Source organism: Gavialis gangeticus, unplaced genomic scaffold (assembly GCF_001723915.1).
Source record: "Gavialis gangeticus isolate Ggan-Ray unplaced genomic scaffold, GavGan_comp1, whole genome shotgun sequence".
In the NCBI taxonomy this organism is placed as follows: domain Eukaryota; kingdom Metazoa; phylum Chordata; order Crocodylia; family Gavialidae; genus Gavialis; species Gavialis gangeticus.
Genome location: NW_017729034.1, coordinates 4,503,931 through 4,511,161, shown reverse-complemented (window position 1 = coordinate 4,511,161; position 7,231 = coordinate 4,503,931). Strand labels below are relative to the sequence as shown.

At 42.5% G+C, this 7,231-nt stretch overlaps 1 long non-coding RNA gene across 1 annotated transcript in view; it reads left to right on the top strand.

Annotated features, from left to right (window-relative positions):
• Positions 1-7,231, top strand: part of LOC109304598 — a 589,090-nt gene that overhangs the window by 524,329 nt on the left and 57,530 nt on the right. The window contains exon 6 of the long non-coding RNA XR_002099429.1: positions 4,476-4,529. This is a non-coding gene — a long non-coding RNA (uncharacterized LOC109304598). The remainder of the gene's footprint in view (positions 1-4,475; positions 4,530-7,231) is intronic.

Genomic DNA, 7,231 nt, shown 5'->3' with positions numbered 1-7,231 from the left:
TCCCAAGATCATTGCTGAGAAATAATACCTAGCTATTCAATCCTGCTTCACCTGAAGAAATATGCCCTGTGGTTGCTTTTTGAAGCATGCCCAGGGATGCTTTCAGGGTCTCAGTCTCAAGTGTCCTCAGCAAAACAGTGCTGGGCACATCCTGATACCATCCCAACCATAGTCACATGCCATTTTTCCAGTTTGCAGTGTGTACAGAGTAGGAACAAAGTGGTGGGGCTTACCCCTTTTCAGTGGTCTTAGAGGAAGTATAGACGTACTATAAATGGTAACCATGGAAGCATTGGAGTGTTGAGCCAAATCCAGGAGTCAACATCAGGGTTTGCCTTTTGGAGGCCTTGTACCAAAGGTTCAGTTTGGTGCTCCTATTCTTGACCAGGCGGCCATGCTAAAATATAATCATAATGCAACAGGGGCCTGTAGCCATACAGGTGCATGGTTTGTACTGTTGTTATGTGATTCCTGCCTGGGTTAGGAGTCAGTTCCACACCCCTGCCCCCAAGCCCTGGTAGAAAATTCACATACACCTCTAAGGATGGGGATTCCTATAAAGTGGAATTCAGCTCAAAGTAGTAGTGATCTTTTCTTGGAAATTATTTAGTAAACTGAAAGTGGAAAAGATCAATTGGATCATCTTGCCCACACCTATCAAATGCAGTAATATTTGTGTTGAAAACAAATGACATAAAAAGAGAAGGCTAAGAGTGGCATATGAGTCAGAGGATTATTCCATTTACAGCATGGAGTACTGGAAAAATGGTCAGTTTTCATAGATTTTGTATATGTTATATAATAGCGTGTCTTGGAGAACTCTGCTGTATTAATGTAATGTAATTAGGTTAAGTGCGTCTCCAGTGACGCATAGTGCCATATGATAAAAAGTTACACCCTAGCATTTGAATGGTTCATATTCTGCTCTTAATCTGAGTGAAGTCAGGAACATTGTACCAGATGTAAGAGAACAGAATTTGCCCCCCTCCCCTTCTCTCTAGCATACGTCTTCTGTACTTATCGTTACATGGAGTGAATCACAGTTTCCTCAGATACATCCTGTTTTTTAGATGCCACAAATGGAAAGCCTTATTTTTATACTTTGTCTTTTGGACACAACTTAGAATCAAGTGTCTGATCCATTTGTGATCATTAAAACATTTATGGTGCTTTTGGCAGAGTGTTAGCCCTGCTCATTTGCCAAATTTCAAATTGAATAATTACATTGTGCCTGTCTAAAAGTTCCCTCCAGTTTTCCCTGGATGTGATGGTATTCTTCCTCCAACTGGATTCTTCATAGCATTGCTGTGTACCAGCACTACCTAACAGCTGCTAAGTTTCATCTCAGAGCTGAGTAACCTCAATATGATTTTTCAGAACCTTTTCTATGGCCCAGTTCTGCAAAGGTATAAATGCTTCTTGTCAAATGCTGAAAGCACCTTCCTCCCATATAAGTCAGGAGCATCTCAGAGGACTGGGACAATAGTCTGTAAAGGACTTCTGGAATCTTCAGGAATTAAAGTAATTGTTACAGGCAGTGCAGATAGCCAGGTATAGCTATAGCAGTAGCTAAGGCTGTCTGATGCTTCCCATTGTTATATCCATATTTCAGATGCTTATAAATTAGTCAAATTTTAACCATTTGGTGCCTGCTTCCAGTTTATTCCGCTTCTTCCTCATGGAAAATTTCAGCCCAAACAGTTCTGAAAACCAAGCTCAGAAAAAAGAAAAAAACACATTGTTAAAGAAATTACCATGTTGCAAGATTCCGGCAATCATTTCACTGAAAAGTTCTAGGTTCTCTATGTTCTGCAGCAGGAGTTTGAAATTTGAAAGTCATTCTGGTATTAGGGGGTTTGTATTTTATGCTTCCCCCTGCCCACTCCATCAGAAAACTAAATTTGACCAGTTTGGGAAAATCTTAGTTTGCACATGCCCATTCAAGGCTTGTTAGACTTTGGCAACTATATTCCACAATGATTCTGCGTACTATACGCATGCTCCATCCAAGAGAGGGAGGGCCTGAACAGGTCATGCCTACAACAACTGCTCTCAGCTTCTTGAGGATGTTGTGGTACTAAACATAGAAACCAGGAGCAGGGAAGCTGTCTCTTCTGTGCACCCTCAATGACCTCACTCCCTCCAGCAAAGGGGAGGAAACTTCTCCGGACTGGAATGGAGAATGGTGAGAAGCTGCATCCCAAGGGCATAGCAAAGAGGGAAGCTGGGATAAAAGTGGGCAGGGAGGATTAAGCCAGATTATGCTGAGAGGTGTGGAACAGGCATCCTGGAACAAGTTGCAGGGGATGTGGGAGGGCTGAGATGTGGAACTGGTGGAAAAGGCCTGGGAAGGGGAGTCTTATAAAATGGAGGGTACTGGACAGGCTGGACCTATTGATTACATTTTTAAGGGTCCCGCAAACCATCCTAATGGAGTGCTTGTCGCAGGCTGACCCAGTACCCCAAGTTCACTCCTGTGTTGCAAGTAGACTGAGCTGCTGGGTCTTCTTTACTTCCAAGTCATCTGGGTCTGGGAAGAGTCTAGTCTGTTTCTAGCTTTGGGGCACTGGGGCATGTTCTCAGCTCTTGCCTCTTGTCCAAGACCCTTCCCTTAGGAAGCGGTGTGCTACTATCCAGTTGCCATAGACTCTAAAACCAGTGTCTCACACCTCCTAACTGTTGTCTCACACCTGCCAACCCTCCAAGGCACGAACATACACACATATACTCTCACAGCTTCCCCTAGACTGGAGGCCCTCTGGGCTTTTCCTTTAAACCCTTGAGGGACAGCTTGGTTGCAAAGCAAGAAACACAGGCATAGCCAAAGAGTTGCTTACCCACAGATACTTTACTATTAAAGCTCTTGACAATTAGAAGTCTTTAAAAATGACAGAAGCCCTGAGATTCACATACCCCTAGCTGGTTTGTGAATCTGGGGCTCTTCAGCCTTTCTGTCTGCTGTCTGTTATCGCCAAGTTCTTCTTACATGTGACAGTGGTTGGCATCTCTGATGCATACAGAGGAGAATCCTACTAAATAAGGCCTCCTGTAGCTCTTCCTTGGGTAGCTGACCCTGCAGAAGTTGTCTACAGCCTGTTGGCTGGTCCATTGTTTTTCTGAATGTTTTGTTTCCTGGAATTCTCTGTGCCTATTCCTTTTCACTTTCTCAGTTACCTGCCTTTTTGGCCACATGCTCAAATATGTGCATGCATACTTCCACGCATTCATACCCATTCTTATTCTAGTTTCCTAGGCCCACAATTTGCTACACACCGGACTTCTGCATCTTCCCTCTTAACATCAGCCTTTCACCCCTTTTTCATCCCTGTCATGCTTCTTATTCCTGAATATAGAGCTTGAAATACATTCAGGAATACAGGAGTAAAGATCTCCTTGGAACAATGTCTCAGGACATGGCTCTGTAATAGTAGACCATCCAGTTCTGTAAAATCCTTTGTTGACTAATAATTGCTAAATAAACATTGCTACTTCTGCTGACAGCAGAAAGATCTCTTTCCAAAGACCTCTTCTTCCTTTACATGGCACCATTAATTTAAATTTAAAATTCATTTGACTTCTCTGCTCTGCAAACCTTCCATTTAAAGGAATGAGATGATGAGAAAATGGGTACATTAGTCTTCCAAACTACAGTTTCCATAAGGTAGTGCACTACAGTAGGGACATGGCATCTATATATACAGTTACTCATGAGTAGTTATTAGCATGCTTGGTAACCTTCTCAGGAGTTCTTCTTTATTTCCTGTACCTCTGCTGTGAAAATAACCGGACATTACAGTGTCAAAATGATGCTCTTATACACAGTGTCTCTTGACAGCTAAAACATTCAACTACCAGGAGGCTATAGTTTTCCCTGAGTATATACATAACTAGTCAGTCCTAGAGCCCAAAGATTCTGATCTTAAAGAAGGGACTTGTATGCCACAGTTTAGTGACAGACCTAGCAGCTCGAGAACAAAATTCCTTCCCACCAAGTCCCCATAGCATGCGTGGAACCTGAAAGAACTACATCTGCATCCAAGACAGGAAGTCATGTTTCTTTGGCCAATTTAATCCTTAGCCTTTCTGTCGAGAACACTAACCAGAAGGCCGGTTAGTGCTGATTACAATGGTAGGTTTTGTAACAAGGACACCTTTCCACAGAGACTGCAACTTATGTCACATAAGCAACTGAACAGCACCAAATGGTAACACCATTTAGTCTCTGCCAGCTTGGGTTGGATTCAAACTGACATCGTAGGCAGAAAGGCTCCTTTTCCCATTTTCCAGTTCCCTGAGATATCCAGTACCTTCTCTCAGGTAATTTGGGAGCTTGCAAGGTCCATAAAGTGAAAAGTCTTTTCTTTCCTATAGGAATCACTGGAGGCTCTTGTCCCTTCTTTTTAACTTGATATCATTTGGCTCGCTTATAGCTGCTTTATTTCTTCATGTTGTTTTTTCTCTTTACTCCTTTTCAGATCCTTGAGATCAATTTGCGGTCTTCTCCTGAAGGTACCTCTCCAGTCTCTCATGTAAGTACCTGGCATTTTAGACCTCTCCATGACATGATTCATGTATTTTATTTGGAGTTCATTCAAGGAGAGCTGGAGCCCCCCTGTGAAGTGTTTTATGGGTCCTTCTGGCTGTCACGCTCCCTTATAAGCATGTATTAGTCTTCTAACCCAGCTGTCTGCCCAGGCTTCTGGGCAGCATCAGTCTGTGGGTCTCAGAATAATCCAGTGCTGTGGTGTGATGGGAAGAATTGGAAACACCTGCAGAATGAATGTGTGTATTTCTGGATGAAGTTAGGGGAGCAGTGGCTGGAACATTCCTGTAAGGTATGGGTACAGCCTGCCCTAGTGGGTAATATGCCTTTCAAGCTCTCAGTCAGCACAAAACACAGTGTAGGGCTGCCTCAGGTATAGAAAACCTTTCCACTAGGTTTTTTGACCTGTACTTATTGGGCTGCAACCCCCTAATCTGGAACCCATACCACAGTAGGACTGGCAGCATTGTGTGAACCAGTACCATTTATATTAATACCAGTGCATCCAACCTGGTGTTAACATTGTTCTCACTTAACTTTGGTATATGTAATAATATGCTTACTGTTTGTGGTCCCAACAGTGCTAGAGTTAAAAATCTATCATTGGTTTCCTTTGCAAAACCATGTTCTGCCTGGGTTTTTTCTTGGCTGTTTGATTCACTTCTGCTTGGCTGTTGGTGTATAAGTTGTCAACTCAGTGGTTTTTTTCACTGAAAAAATACTGCTTTAATTCAGGGACTTGTTTCTTAACATCTAGATCAGAAAGAAAAGTAGAATTCTCATGCCTTTTTCTTCATTTTGCCAAGTTTCTAGTAAGTTTAATTTAAAAAGTTTACATGTTCCTCCTGTTTCATAACACACATTGATTGTGTAAAATCAATGGAGTCACTAAAGTAGTAAGAGTTTTTATTGCTGTATACAAGGAAGCTTAGCACTGCCGATGCATTGCAGTACTAATAGATCGTTTGAGATGGGCTGGAACTAAAGCAAACATTTTCTAAAGTGTCCGCTAACATTTTGTGCCCCTTGGTTTTGGATGCCCAACTTTTGAGACCCCACAGAACAGATTTTCAGAAGTATTGAGATGATTCAGTTTCCGGTGATTTCATCAAATCACACCTGATCATGAGGTCCATAATGTCTTAAAGTGGAAATTCCAAGTTTTTGGGCACCTGCAAATTAGGACCTAAAATTCCAGATCCAAACATCCCTAGTCTTGGGGTATTCTTCATGTTAGTCTAGGGCCTTGTCCATGCTTACGTGTTCAACTGGTGGAGGTCCCAGCTGCTATGTCCAAGCTGTCAGAGCACAGGGATAGACCTGTGCTTCTGGTGTGCCACACAGCTCCACTACAGTAGCTGCACACCCAGAGCATGGCATGCACCCTGAAAAGCAGTCGCTGATGAAGGGGCCACTAAAGCTAACAGAAGATATGGGAGAATCAGGCATGTGTACAGGGCAGCAGAAGTCACTCTACTCAGCATAGACAGTGTAACTCTGCTGTCAGATAATCAGGAGAGGGGGGATTCTGCCACCCCAGAGGAGTTATGAAGTTAAAGACAGTCAAGGTTTTGCCAGTAGAACTTGAGTTCTCCCAGGAGAAATACTGTATGTAGATCAAGCCTTGTAAATCCACATCCAATACCTTGTTCAGTGGTAAAAGAAATGACTGTAAAATTGCTTCCTGAAACATGCCACAAGAAGAATAGTCCTTTTTTAAATTAGTGAAAGACTTTACTTTTGCCAGTTTATTCACAGCTGTTTTTTGTTTGATTCTGAATATTTTTACATAGTAGAATGAGCAGAAATTCTTAATTTCTTCAGGCACATGCAGAAACATCCTTGCCCCTCAAAAAGCTTTGTCTGGTTGATATCGGGAAGTGGGGTGGGGGGAGAATATATGGCTCTCAGTTTTAATGTCAACTCTTATTTTGTTAGGTGGCTGTAGGAAAAATAGCACCTTCTTTTCCTTCCCCATGGGAAGAAAGCAGAGCCTGAGATATGATGCAATTACTGTCCAAGGTGGTGTGGCATTGCCAGCTTGCGTGCAGAGGTATTTGAGGCAATCCATCATGCTGACCATATCCCCATATTTCTTTTCTTTTCCATTTTTCTTTTGTCATAAGATGTCCTAAACCTATAATTACTCCACTACTACAAACTGTACTACAAACTGGTAAGAGTCTACCATGTACAGGCCTAGCTCTCTTTCATGTTCGTGCCCATGTCAGGCCTATGCAGTAAAGGGACTACAGGCCCCCAGGGCAGGTAACATGGCTTACATCTGATGTAACATTTATGTTCCTGAGAAAGGGAATTGATTAAAGTCCCTACCAGACCTTTGCCATCATGTATTATGTATTTATCCAACAAGGGCAGTTCAGAGCAGCCATGGACCAATCCTATTATTCTCACCACAGAACTTTGCGGTATTGATACAAAATGTTAATGATGCTCAAGGGCTGGAAATGCGTGCACCTGTGTTAACCCTTTCTGCATCAACAGCTATAGTGGGGACCGTATGTCATATGCATTTAGATTATCAGCCATTTTAACATTGTTCTGGTTCTGGGGTATGAAATATCTATGCAGTATGCAGCAGCAAGGAGAGGCAGTTGAGCCAGGGGCAACAAACACTGTATTAGAAAATAGGCCTGTGCAAAGCGGCTAGTATTCACTTTGGATTTG